This window comes from Sarcophilus harrisii, chromosome 3 (genome assembly GCF_902635505.1).
Source record: "Sarcophilus harrisii chromosome 3, mSarHar1.11, whole genome shotgun sequence".
NCBI classification, from domain to species: Eukaryota; Metazoa; Chordata; class Mammalia; order Dasyuromorphia; family Dasyuridae; genus Sarcophilus; species Sarcophilus harrisii.
The window spans coordinates 476,404,003-476,419,705 of record NC_045428.1 but is presented as its reverse complement, the minus strand read 5'-3'; positions in this window follow the sequence as shown (position 1 = coordinate 476,419,705).

Here is a 15,703-nt window from a genome sequence, read left to right as displayed (position 1 = left end):
TGATAGATGAAGCGTCCATCTAAATATAGGGAGGAAAGCCAAATAAGTGGGACAGGAAGAATACAGTACTCCAAGAAAATCTCTGGAACTATTAATTTGCAAAAAAAGGTGCTGACTTTCTTTGTGGAGGATGTTTCCTTCCCTGGGAGTTCCCTAAAACAATGAAATTACAAGCCCAGCCTTTGTACCTAAGAAACATATACAAATTTTACAGAAACAGATTTTTAAAAAATTTCTATCATATAATTTAAGGATTTTTAAAAATAACATTATACTCAAATAGATACATATATGTGTATATATATATAAGCCAATTAAAAATAGATATATGTTAAATTCACAATAATGATACAATTGTTTTGTAAAGAATCTTGAAAAGTGGTTTTGGGGGGATGGAAATACTCATATTAAATTATTATCGACAATAATAGTAAAAAGACACAAAAAATATACAATTTTATCAGTGTGGTTAACTTCTAGTGTGGAAATTTCCCTGTGACAATACCATAATAACCCAACAATACCATAATAACCCATCTATGAATAGCAGGTACTTTTTTTTTTAATTAAAATTATTTATTTTCCAAACATATGCAATAGATAGTTTTCAGCATTCAACCTTTGCAAAACTTTGTGTTCCATTTTTTTTCTCTCTCTCTTCCTCCTACCCCCCTTCCCTAGATGGATCTAATATATAGGGTAAACATGTACAATTCTTCTATCATATTTCCACAATTATCATGATGCACAAGAAAAAATCAGATCAAAAAAGAAAAAAATGAGAAAGAAACAAAATGCAAGCAAACAATAATAAAAAAGGTGAAAATACTATGTTTTGATCCACACTCAGTTCCCACAATTCTCTCTCTGGGTGTAGATGGCTTTCTTCATCACAAGATCATTGGGACTGGTCTGAATCACTTTGCTGTTGTCATAGTTGATCATTGGATAATCTTGTTGCTGTATATATTGTTCTCTGGTTCTGCTCATTTCACTTACCATCAGTTCATGTGAGTCTCTCCAGGCCTCTCTGAAATCATCCTGATGATCGTTTCTTACAGAATAATAATATTCCATAACATTCATATACCACAACTTATTCAGCCATTCTCCAACTGATGGGCATTCACTCAGTTTCCAGTTTCTGGCCACTACAAAAGGGCTGCCACAGACATTTTTGCACGTGTGGGTCCCCTTCCCTCCTTTAAGATCTCTTTGGGGTATAAGCTCAATAGAAACACTGCTGGATCAAAGGGTATGTACAGTTTGATAATCCTTTGGGCATAGTTCCAAATTATAGCAGGCACTTTTAAGGAATTGCTTGAGTCACATAAAGGTAACATTTAGTAGAAACAAAAGCAGGATTTAAAAATAGGTCTTCCTGACTCAAAGTCAATTCAACAAACAAAAAGTACCGTCTAGTGCAAACCACTGTGCTATGTTCCTATAATATAATCAATGACTCAAACAAGAATTGATTATGCACTTATTATGTGCCAGTTATTGTGCTAAGTAATGGAAATACCAAGAAAGGCAAAAGTCCCTGTCCTTAAGACAAATACTTTCTATTGAAAGAAGACGGATTAGATAACTAGGCACATTTAAAATATATTTAGAGTAGATGAGAGGTAATCTGAAGGAGGAACCTTCCCACAGAAGGAAGACTTTGAGCTGAGTCTTGAAAGAAGCCAGGAAAATTAAGGCTATATGGAGGAAGATGTTATCTATATCCAAAGAAAGAACTGATAAATAGAAATATGTACAGGATGATTTTACATATGTGTATAAACACAGGCATATTTATGTATATTTATGTGTATACTTGCATATTTGTGTCTAATGGTAGCCATTTATAAGGCAGGGCAGGAGGAAAGAAAAAAAGAAATTTACATACTAACTTTATTATATGTTTAAAAGAAATAACAAAATGTACACAATAGATTTGTAATTTCATATGCAATCATCTTTTTTATTTTATTCATAAAAAAAAGAGTGAAAAGTGAGGAAACAGAAGTTACTAGGAATAGGGGAGAGAGACACCATAAAAGCACTGTGACTGGAGATGCTAGGTCCTGTTGAAGGAACCGCAAATAAACCGGCAGAGCTGGATTGTAGATTAGTGTGAGCTTGTGGGAGAATGTGCTTCAGGTTTCTGGAGGAATCTATTGCTTCTTTTCTAACTCTGCTATGTCATCAAATGCCTTTATTTTGAACTGATTGTGTCCTCTGGCTGACTCATAAAAGTAAACATATCAGGGGGTCCATGAGCTATGGTTCTGAGTGGATGCAGATCCACAGAGAATCTTGAATCTGGAGTAGTTTGTCTGGAGGAATATTTATTGGGATGGGGGGAGTGTGAACCAGGTGCGATACTGTGAAGGCGGGTAGGGAAGCCAAAGCAAATATGAGAGACTAGGAAAATGGGGAAAGTTTGAGGAATTAGAGGTCAGAATGAGGACAGAGTGAGGAGTAAGTTTAGAACTGAGAAGACGAGGAGAAATTGAAGGATTAGAGGTCCTAGTCCTAGAGGGGAATTTTAGAGTTTGGATCACAGCTTTGGGATTAGGTTATGATCTATTCTTATGTGTAATTGAGGCGATATGCAGATGGAGGTCTCATCACTCTACCATGCTGGAGATAATAATAATAATACTATATATATATATATATATATATATATATATATATATATACACACATATATATGTGTGTGTATACACACATTCACATATTATATATAGTTATGAAGCATTATATGTACGTATGTATGTAAGTAGATAGATAATTTCCTTTAATCTTCTAAACAAATCTATAAAATGGAGAAAGGATTATTATCCTTATTTTACAATTAAGGAGACTGAAATGATGTGACTTCCCTCCCCACTCTGACTGCTGCTTCCAGTAGCTAATAGTTAATAATACTGTTAGTAAATATTTATATTAAATTATAATAGTTTATTAACTAATAAATAGTAAAACTTTTCAAAGCTCCCTTTAGTGGAGCTCCAATCTAGTTGTACCGCAAGTCTTTTACTATTGTTTTGATTTTATCATGTAGTTTTAGTATAAATGCTGAATTTTAAAGATTTTAACATTTTAACTTATTTAAAAATAATTATTTTGAGGATTTCACCAGACTGATCAGATCATTTCAGTCCAATAAGCATTTATTAAGTGCCTACTACTTTTCGGGCAACATGCTAGGGTTAGAAATAGTGATAGTGTACAGAGACAAAAACAAATCAGTTCTTGCCCTCAAGGACCTTAAAATTTAAGAGAGGAGAGAAGAGGTAAGAAATAACATATATAAGAGGTAATTCAATACAAAACAAATGGGAGAAAATAAATACATAATAATTTCAAAAGTCAGGGAAGCAGATCATTAACAATTAAGGGAATAAATCAATCTACTCTGTTGAAATTGAGCTTGGAAATTTGTTTCTTATGAGAAATTAACAGAAAAAAATTAATTACTTTCCTTGATGCCTATTACAGTGTTTAAAGAAATCCCTCTTAATAGCTAAATCAAATTCATTTCTTAAGTGTTCTTTCTCTAGTTGAGTTGGAGAACAGCTGGATACTATCTTCTGCATAATAAGGTTTCATATATATGAATACCATTACTGAGTCTTCTCTCATTTTTTTCCCTGTAGGCTAAACAATCTCAATTCCTTTAACCTTTACTCAAGATTCTACATTTTACCTCTTTAATCATCTTTCGCATTCCTCTGAAACCTACCCAAGTGTCCCAGATTGTTTACTTCCTATATGTGAAAACCCTTATGATTATCATCTTATTATTTGGATAGTTGGAAAGAAAGGCATGGGCTGAGCTGAATATGACGAGGTGATTCTATAAAAAATAAAACTGTGTAGGGAGAGAGAAAAAGAAGAAATTATCTCATACAAATGAAGCATAAAAGAAAAAACTGATACAGAAGAAGTTAGTGGAGGAAGGGTGGGTAGTGCTGGAACCTTACTCTCATCAGAAATCTATAGCTATATCTAGAAGTATATAAAGGTCTCCTAAATTCAGAAAGAAATAAGAGGTCAAGTGGATAGGATGGGGAGAGAGGATAAGAGAGGGACTCTTACAAGGTAGGTAGGTTAAGGGACTGGGCAAGATAGTAGGTACAAGTAAAGCAGAAGAGTGAGGAAGATTAGGGTAAGTAGGATGAGAACGATAGTGAGAAAAAATAGGAAGGAGAAAAATACACAGTAAGTAATTGTAGTTAAAAATGTGAATGGGGACAAATTTACCCATAAAATGGAAACAGACAACAGATTAAACATGTGAATTCAACAATATGTTGCTTTCAGGAAACATAAAAATGAGAGACATACATACAGATAAAATAAAAGGCAGGAATAGAATTTAGTGTGAAAAGAAAAAGCAAGGATAATAATCATGATTTCAGTCCAAGTTAAAGTTAAAATAGATTTAATCAGAAGTGAAAAATAGAGAAGCTACATTGTTTGTCAGTACTATTATTAAATAATATTGTTTTAGATCATTTAAAATCACTACACAAGATAAAATACATGAGTATATACTTGCCAAAACAGACACAAGAACTATATGAATATAAATAGAAAACATTTTTATACATATAAACTTAGATCTAAGTAATTGAAGTAATTACTCTTCATGTATAAAGCCAATATAATTTTTAAAAAGGAAAAAGTTATGCAATTATTCTATTTATTCAATGTCATCCCAATTAAATTACTAAAATTTTTTTTTACTAAGTTAGAAAATATAATAACAAAGTTCATTTAGAAGAACAAAAGGTTGGGAACTTCAAAGAAACCAGGAAAAAAGATGTAAAGGAAGTTGATTCAGCAGTATTAGACCTAAAACTATTTTGAGTTGAGAGCCCTATTGAAGTGTAAAAAGAATAATTTTGATTGTTTTAAATTAAAATTTTGTTGTATCACCAAAATCTATTTACCAAGAATTGGGGGGCAAAACGTTCATAGACAATTTAGAGAGGATGTAATTGGGTTGGAATATTGCTGAGGTGTAGAAAATGATGAGCTGATTGCTTTAGAAAAACATGGAAAGACTTGAATTTATGAAAGATGATGCTCTCTACCTCCAAGAAATAGGTGATAGGAAGAAATAAGCTTAATGTGTTCTTACATACATGTGTATGACTAAATATGCACATGTATATGTTCAAATATATATGTAGTCATGCTTAATTATAGCTTTCTTTAGGATGGATGGGGGGAAGAAAGTAAAAAATGCATTGCAGAGAACAAAAGAAACCAACAAGGAAGTAAAGAAAAGTTGGGCAGCTTTGAAAACAATGTGTTGTACTTATTAGGTAGGTTTTCTTGAAATGGAAATTTATTGTTTTATATTGAATCTTCTCTTATGGTCTGCTGTGTACAAGGCAATGTTTTTGGTCTTGTTTTTTTTTGGGTTTTTTTTTTTTTTTGTTGTTGTTTGTTTTTGTATTTAAATTAAAAATAATTTTACCAAAAAAAAAAAAAAAAAGATATGGACTTTTCATTATTGTCTTAGTAATGTCCCTGAAGCAGCAATAACTAATTCTAGTTTCTACAATGGAAGCTGAGGAAAAACTAGGAACTTATATTATAGTCTTCTAAAAGAAACCCAGCAGAGCCCTACCAAAAGGGAGAAAATGATTTTCAAGAGCTGTGAGTTAGCCCTTTACAATATGTGCTTTCTAAACTTGAGATATTTTGAATGTACTACCAGAGAAGAGTCTTGGGAAAGATGTTTTGTACCAACTATCTTACTCCCTTAGTAAAAATTCCTTTCTAAAAACTAATTTGCTTAGTGATGTCAAATTCAAATAGAAATGGATCCCTATGGACTGTAGATTGAATTAGAAAACCATTAATTACTATTAAACATGTTTTATTGTATTTTTATTTATTTTGTTAAACATTTACCAATTACATTTTAATCAGGTTCCTGTGGTATGCAGGAATTTTGCAGGTCACAGCAGGTCTCAAATTTGACATGTCTGAGTATGAATAATGGATATCAACTGATAATGAAGGAAGCATGGGGAATTCATGAGCTATACTACTAAAAGATCCACCCCTCTACCTCATAAGGATCTGTGACATCTCTGGAAGAGAACTGCCACCTGAAAATCTGAACTACCTTTTTTTTTTTTTTTTTTCTTAATGATAGTATTTTATTTTTTTCAAATATGTGGAAAAATCGTTTTCAACATTCACTTTTGCAAAACCTTTTTAGATTACCATTTTGAATGGCTACCAATTCCATACTATTCACAAAAAAGAAAAAGTAATGGATATTGAGGGTTGGGTAGGCTGAGTTGAGAAGAATAGAGAATAGAAGGAAATTATACAAACTAGTTAGAAACTAAACAGGAATAATACTGAACTTTCCAGAGACCTAGGTTTGAATCACACAATTCTGATACTATCCGGGGTGATTTTGGACAAATTAGAGTTCCAATTTTCTTCATCATTAAAATAAAAATATTTTGTTTTAGTTATTTTCAGTTGTGTCTGACTCTTTGTGTTCCCATTTGGGGTTTTCTTGGTAAAGATATTGGAGTGATTTGCTATTTCCTTCTCCAGCTCATTTCACAGATGAGGAAACTGAGGTAAACAGGGTGAATTGACTTGTCCAGAGTCACAGAGATACTATCTGATGCAGAATTTGAACCCTCAGGTCTTCCCAACTCCAGGCCAAACACTCCTCTGTGCCCATGAAAACATCAGAAATGATAAAATCCTTGCCAGGATCCTAATAAAAATTTAAAGTAAAAAAGAAGTCAGATCTATTTTATATAATGACTAATTGTCTGATTTACCCCCTTTATGATTTATGGATTTTGGTATATGTCTAGATGAAAGGCAGAAAGATGAAATGGATGGTATGTTATCCATGGATTATCTGCATTTAATCCTGACTTTCCCATAAGCTAAGTGATTCTAAACACGTTAGTTAAATTCTCAGATACCCCTTCTCCCCAACTCTAAAAATGAAAGATGTAGATTAATTACTGATTAGTGTTATTGGAAAAAAGTTTTTGATTGAAATGGGGAGAATAGGTAGGTTGTGTCTCTATATCAATGAAATCACATGAGCAGACCTAAAAACACCAGTCCCACACATATTAAGATGTTCCAGCCTCTACTTTTCCACTTAAAAACTCTACAAAAACCAGCAAATGCTTTTTTGTTGTTCTTGATTTTTATTTTAACTAATCTTTGCTTATTCTAAGCTTTTGTACTTTGGATGCTATTCTGACAAAACTATTGCATGATTTTGTATTCATTCTCTGATGACCCCTCTAACATTTTATTATGTATATATACACACATACACATATATGTATATTATGTGTACACATAGGCATATGTATATATATATACATTATATTATATATTAGATGAATATATATTTAAATTTAAGCTAGTTGATCAATCTTCTTTCTCTCTGTCTCCTCCCTCCCTCTTTTCCTCCTTTCCTCCCTTCCTGTCTCTTTCTCTGTCTCTTCCTCCCTCCCTTCCTCTCTGTCTGTGTCTTCCTCCTTTTCTCCCCCATTCTCCCTCCCCCCTTCTCCCTCTCTTCCCCTTTCTCCCTCCCTTCCCCTTTTTTCTCTCTCTCCCTCCCTCCCCCCTCTCCTCTTCTCTCTCAAAGTCTCTCTGTCTATCTCTAGTCTCTCTCTCTCAATCTCTCTGTCTCTGTCTCTCTATGTCTTTTTATCTTTGTCTGTCTGTCTCTTTCTCTAACATCTCTTTTTAACAATTCTTTCTTTACCTCCTCACCTGAATAGCTTCTCTCTGTGTTTTCAGAATTTTTTGGAGAACTTCTCTTGTGATGATTTCTGTGGAATTTTAGCCCATGAATTCAACTTATTCTTTTTCTGAATATTTGGAAACCCGTTGTCTCAACATTTAGGCATGTCAGACCACTGCTTGGCTTCCCTCACTTCAATCACGTATTTTTAAGGTAGAATAGCACAATTCCCCCCCCACCCCAAGTTCCATTTCTTTTTATCTGAGTAATAGTTCTTTCTTGTTAAACAGTATTGAAATTCAGAAAAGAAGTTCCCCTCATTTAGTCCCTCCAATGAAGAATAAAATTAAGGCAAATTAAGAAATGATTAACTGCTCCACTTTGGGGAGAGAGAGAGAAAACAAACACACACACAGATTGAGAGAGAGAGAGAGAGAGATCGTTACAACAGATAACAAGATAATTGAAATCCTCTATTGCTACTATATCTTATCTCATGACAGTTCTGTGATGTTTCCTGAACTCCTCATCTATCTCTTTTTTTTTTTTTTCAGTCCAGCTGGTCTGTAGTATACTCCAGTGATAATATTGGTTGTTGTTTTTTTCCTGCTCCTCTTGATCTTCAGCCATATGTTCTCCATCATGTTTCCCCTGTCTGGTCCTGGATATCCTCACCTGAGTATATTTTCTTTAATCTACAGGGACACTCATAGTATCCTCCCTTTCCCTACCCACACATCTTTATGCATCCCATTTCTTGTAAAAAATGTATACTATTTCAGAATAATTTCATTATGGTCTCAAAACACCAAGTCTCAGAATCTAATTTTATTCCTTGGATTAGGCTCTCTAGGTGATTCTGCATATTCATAATTTGTACACTTATGTGTAGCTATCTGACTTTATATGTTTTATTGCTATCTTATGAATTTTCTGGTCATCTAGACTACTAGTCTTTAATTTTAACTATTCTATATAGTACCCAATTTTGTGGACCTGTGTAGGAAATTTTTCCCCTCTTTCTTTTCTCTTTAATTCTTTTTGATTAGATTTTTAAGAATTCAGACAAATCTATTTTTACTTGGCTCATTAGGTGCATTCTTTCCCTAACAAGAAGCCTGTGATTCCTAAAAACCTCTTAGAAACCAAATTCTATTCTCTTTTAGGCAATTTTAGACTTTACTTCTTTAAAAACTGTGGTTTCTATGGCTCCTAGTCTTACAATATCACTGGAAGAATAGCCACTTTCAATCTAATGGATCGTAATGAATAAGATAAATCCATACTTGTCTAGTTTTTAGTTGAACAAAAATGCATTAACGTGCTCGCTTTACCAAAGGTAAAATCACTTTGATGAATACAAATACCTGATAAATTCACAACTCAGAGTTCAGTTTTTAAATTTTTATATCTACCTTAGAATACTATGGGGATACTTCAGGTTATACAATGTAAGCTTATTGAAGGCAGGGATGATTAAAATTTTTTTTTCTTTGTATCCACAGAGCACAGAATCTTCCATATTCAAACTTAGCAAATAAATCCTAGGAAATTTCCAGAAGCTCATAAAAGACTACTGAATTAATAAGTGTGAGAGGTACTTTTTAAAAATTTGGGTCTTCCTGATTTCAGACCTAGGACTTCAAGTTTTATCTTCTACAGGAATACTCTTCTAATCCCTCACTGCTGCTAGTGTCTTACCTAATCATCTTGAATTTAATTACCATTTATTTAGTTTGCTTTTATTCTTTTTAATATACATTCTTACTTATGTTTTTCCTGACAGACTATAGACTTTTAGAAAGTAGAGATTGTTTTGTTCTTTCTGTTTGTTATCTCTAATGCCTAGAACACTGTCTGGTGCATAGTTGGCACATAATATATACTCATTGATTTATTGATTTGTAAATGCTGGCTTATTGATTAACCACTCTAAAAATGATTCTAAACAAGTTGGACTTTGATGACCTCCAATGGCTAAAGAATAGAAAGATCACTTCAGGAAAAAAAAATTCAGCTTTAGAGCTGATGTGTTTCTTATTTCATGATAGGTATGTGGTATGTGCTTGCAGGGAAATCAATCAACAAGCATTTATTGAGTTTTTTATGTGCCAGGCACTGTGTATGGCCCTGGGGATACAAAGAAAAAAATGAAGCATTCCCTGTCCTTAAGGAGTTTACTATTTAATTGGGGAAACAATATTTAGATTTTTGTCATCATCATCATAATAGATAACACATAAATTGCTATTTTAAGGTTTACAGAATGTGAAATATAGAAAAAATAAAGTACAAGGTAATTTTGCAGGGAAGTCCCTAATAGTTGATGGGATCAATAAAGTCTTAATTTTGAAGGTTTTGCTTGAACTGTACCTTGAAGGAAACTAGGAGTTTTAAGAGGCAGAGGTGAGGTGAGGTATCAGGGAAAACCAGTACAGGAGGTATAAGGAACAAGTAAATGGACAGTTTGGCTGGATCATAGTATACATGAAGGGGGATGTCATCATGTAGCTGTTCTTTCTTTTTTTAATAATAGTTTTTTGAAACCTTGTGTCCCAGATTTTTCTTCTTCCCTTTCTCCCTCCCCCCTCTTCTAGACTGAATATATGCAATTCTTCTAAACATATTTCCATATTTGTCATCCTGTACAAGAAAAATCAGATCAAAAGGGAAAAAAAGAAAACACAGGAAAGGGAAAAAAAATAAGCAAACAAACAACAGCAACAACAAAATGTGAAAATACTATGTTTTGATCCATATTCAGTCTCCATAGTTCTTTCTCTGGATGTGACTAACACTTTCCATCATAAGTCTATTGGAATTGCCTTGGATCACCTCATTATTGAAAAGAACCAAGTCCATCACAATTGATCATCACATATTCTTGTTGTGGCTATCTACCATGTTCTCTTGGTTCTGCTCACTTTACTTAGAATCAGTTCATGAAATCTTTCCAGGCTTCTCTGAAATTAGCCTGCTTATCATCATTTCTTATAGAACAACAATATTCCATAACATCCATATTCCATCAGCCATTCTCCAACTGATGAGCATCCACTCAATTTCCAGTTCCTTGCCACTATAAAAAGGGCTGCCACAAACATTTCTGCACATTTGACTCCCTTTCCCTCCTTTAAGGTCTCTTTGGGATACAAGTCCAGCAGTAACACTGCTGGGTCAAAGGGGATGTACAGTTAGATAGTCTTTTGGTATAGTCAGAAATTGCTCTCCAGAATGGTTGGATTCACAACTCTACCACCAATGATCAGTGTTAGTCTATTTGATAAACCATACCAAAGTTCTCTGTATAAAACACCAGAGCTATGCGCTGCAGATTCTAAGTTCACTTGCTTAATTATAGGAAGTTAGCTAAAAGTCCTCTACCCTTATTTTGCTTTATCATTGTGACCAAGCCCAATATAACAAAGATCACAACTACGTGGAAAGTCCCCCAAAATATTTTTGTACCTCAGAACTAATCGCTTGTCCAATAAAAGCAAATAAACATCTTATGACCATTTAGATCACTGACAGTGATAGTGCCATTTCCTCCTGCCCAAATTAAGGAAAAGCCTGTTCATCTTATGTAGAGATATTCCTTGCTTCATCCAACTTGTGATCCTGCTGACATACTATGCTTGTTCAATGAAATTATTCTGTATTTTGTATAGCTATTATAAGGAAGTGGCACCTCGGATTGTGAAGACAATCTGAAGTCCACTTTATAATGGAGGACCATGGACCACTTTATTAAAAGAGATCTCTGCCTTAATCTCTCTTATTGTAGGTGGGATAATTTTAATCACCACACAATTGGGTAAAATAGCTCCTAATTATTACTTTAAGTTCCTCTTCATTGGTGGTAAGTTCACCCTTTTCATTTTTGATACTGGTAATTTGTTTTTCATCTTTTCTTTTTCTAATCAAATTAACCAAAAGTTTATCTATTTTGTTTTTTTTCATAAAACCAACTTTTAGTCCTGTTTATTAGTTCACAAGTTTTCATTTAATTTTATTAATCGCTCCTTTGATTTTTTAGAATTTCAAATTTGCTATTTAATTGGGGGGGTTTAATTTGTTCTTTTTCTAACTGTTTTAGTTGCACATCCAATTCATTGATCTTCTCTTTCTCCATTTTATTTATGTAAGCATCTAATGACATAAAATTCCCCCTAGGAACTGTTTTGGATACATTCCATAAGTTTTGGTATATTGTGTCAGTATTGTCATTCTTTAGGATAAAGTTATTAGTTGTTTCTATGATTTGTTGTTTGACCCACTCATTCTTTAGATTGAATTAGATTGTTTAGTTTCCAGTTAATTGTAATTTTTATTGCAACATGATCTGAAAAGGATGCATTTATTTCTTCCTCTCTGCAATTGATTGTGAGGTTTTTATGCCCTAATACATGGTCAATTTTTGTGGTTGTGCCATGCATTCCTGAGAAAAGGCATATTCCCCATTCTATCCCCATTCAATTTTCTCCAAAGAGACCTAATTATCATACCTAATTTTCCTAAAATTCTACTCACCTCCTTAACTTCTTTTTTGTTTATTTTGTGGTTAGATTTATCTAGTTCTGATGTCCCACTAGATAGTTTTGATGTTTATTTCTTCTTGCAACTCACTTAACTTTTCTAAGAATTTGGATGCTATACAACTTGAAGTATATATATTTAATATTGATATTACTTCATTGTCTATGGTACCCTTTAGCAAGATGTAGTTTCCTTCCTTATCTCTTTTAATTAAGTCAATTTTTGCTTTTGCTTGATCTAAGATCAGGATAGCTATCCCTGCTTTTTTTTTTTTTTTTAATTTCATCTGAAGAATAAGAGATTCTGTTCCAGCCTTTTACTTTTACTCTGATCTCTCTGCTTCAAATGTATTTCTTGTAAACAACATATTATAGGATTCTGTTTTTTAATCCACTTCCATTTTATGGGAGAATTAATCCCCTTCACATCTACAGTTAAAATGACTCTGTATTTCCCACCATCCTATTTTCCCAAGTTATACTTTTCTCTCTCCTTTTGCCCTTTCCCTTGTAACCAGTGTATTGCTTCTGCCCACCACTTCCCTCAATTTGCCCTTCCTTTTTAAGTCACTCCTCTTTTATTATTCCTTTCCTCTTTTACTTCTGCCCCTCTTCTATTAGCCTCTGCCCTCTTTCTTTTCCTCTTTCTCTTCCTACTCCCCTATAGGATGAGACAGATTTCTATACCAAATTAAGTACATATGTCATTCCCTCTTTGAGCCAAATCTGATATTAAGGTTCAAACAATGCTCATTTCCCTTCTTTCCCTCAACTGTAAGGTCTTTTATGCCCTTTCATGCAATATAATTTATCCCATTTTACCTCCTTTTTCCTCTTCTCCCTATACAATTCCTTTTCCACTCCTAATTTCATTTTTCTATCATTACATTAAAGTCAACCCATACCTACACTCTCTAAGTATACCTCTTTTTACTTCCCCTGACAAAGATACAAGTATTCAAGAGTTACTTTTATCATTTTCCCATGTAGGGATGTAAACATTTTAATCTTTAAAAAATAGTTTTTCTTCTATTTTCACCTACTTATGCTTCTCCTGAGTTTTGTATTTGAAGATCAAATTTTCCATTCAGCTCTGGTCTTTTCATCAAAAAATGATTGAAAATCCCCTATTTCATTGAATGCTCATGTTTTTCCCTGAAAGATAATGCTTAGTTTTGCTGGATAGTTGATTCATGGTTGTAGTCCAAGCTCCTTTACCTTCTGGAATAGAATATTCCAGGCCCCTCAATCCTTTAAATTAGAAGTTGCTAGGTCCTGGGTAATCCTGATTGTGGCTTTTTGATATTTGAATTGTTTCTTTCTGATTGCTTGTCATATTTTCTCCTTGATTTGATAATTCTGAAATTTAGCTACAATATTCCTTAGAATTTTTATTTTGGGTTTTTTTTCATGAGATGATTGGTGAATTCTTTCAATGACTATTTTACCCTCTAGTTCTATGCTATCAGGGCACTTAATGATTTCCTGAAAGATGTTGTCCAGGCTCTTTTTTTTCATCATGGCCTTCAGATAGTCCAGTAATTCTTAGATTGTCTCTCCTGGATCTATTTTCCAGGTCAGTAGTTTTTCCAATGACATTTTTTACATTTTGCCTTTTCTTCTCTTTTCTTTTTTTCTGGTTTTGTTTGACTGACTCTTGATGTCTCATTGAATCAATCATTCACTGTCATTTGTCCAATTCTAATTTTTAGCAAATTATTTTTTTTTCAGTAACTTTTTTTACCTCTTTTTGCATTTGGCCAATTGTACTTTTAAAAGAGTTGTTTAGTTCAATGATTTTTTTTCTCCCCATTTTGCCAATTTTATTTTTCAAGGAATTGTATTCTTCTTCCATTTCATTAAATTTATTTTTTGAGGAATTGTTTTCTTCATTCACTTTCTGTGTTTCCTTTTCTATGCTATTGGCTCTTTTCCTCAACCTTTCATACTTTTCCTACATAGCATTCATTTGTTTTTCCCATTTTTCTCCAATCTCTCTTTTAAGATCCTTTTTGAACTCTGTCAAGAGAACCTCTTGAGCTTGAGATCAGTTCATATTCCTCTTTGAGGCTTCACCTTATTGATTGATCAATCCTGTATAAAACCTTTTCTGTACAGTTATTTGTAGGTGAAGAACTGGGTCTGAGATTTGTTGTTTTGACTTTCTTTGTATACAATCATGTATGAATGCCATATATTAGGCACTTACTATAATATACATTATACTAGATTGTTGGGATAACTATTACTGATATGTTATAATGATTATGAGATATGTTCATGTATGTTAAATATACCCCCATGTAATTTCCAAGTACTGCAAATGTTTCATAGCTGGGAAGATAGGCAAGGAGCCCATTTGTTATCCAAAGAGCTGGTAGAATACAGAAATATGACACAAGGGCTGTTTGTGTAGCTTTTCAAGGCTGGGTTAGAGAATAACTAAAGCATTTATTATATATAACCCAGCTTCTTAAAACTGTGGTTTGTGATTCCATGTGAGGTCTTATAACTGATTGTGTGTGGGGGATCACAATTTTATGATTTATTATCAATATTTTATTTGTATACCTATTTTATATGCCTTTATACCTGGAGTTGGGTAAAAATTTCTCAAGTGAAAAGGGATCCTGAGTTGAAAAAAGGTTAAGAAACTCAGTATTATTGGTTTACTTTGTGCCGGATATTGTGTTAAACATTTGGAATACAAATTAAAAGAAAAATAAAATATGTAGTTCCTGCTCCTTTAAGAATTTATTTAATCTAATCTTATCTAATGGGGGAAGATAACACATAAAATATTGAAAATCAGGGTGGGATGGGGCAGAATAAGTTCTTACTTAGAAGCAAGGTAGAAAAATAATCTAGTCAGACACTGTGCCAAGTTAGAGGAGAGCATGGAGTCAGCTTATTTTTCACCTATATTCACATGCTTTCTTGTGATAAACAAATTTTAGTAGATTTTATTGATATTTTTGTTTACAATAACCACATTATCCAGTGTGCCACCCTCCTCCACCCCCAAGCAATCCATTATAACAAAAATACATAGGAAGGAGAAAAAGTTTAGCAAAACTAACCAATATGTTGGAATATGTAGGACATTATATATGTTTTTCCAAACTCATAGTTCTTCACTCATTTATCCTAGGACCCAAGTGCCTAAAATTCCCTTAATTTCCCTCTTTAGGAGGTCCCTCCTTTCTCATAGGTATTTGAAATTATACATGAAATATTCTATTTTTTTTTAATCCTTAATAAGAACAGTAAGGGAGCTAAAGCAATGAAAAATTAGATTTATGCTAAGCAACAAAGCAGCTTTGGATTCCTCAGTTATAGGATATTCTTTTGACTTATCACAAAGTAAAATTTCTTCTATTTTAATTAAATGAATAATGAAGAAAATGTC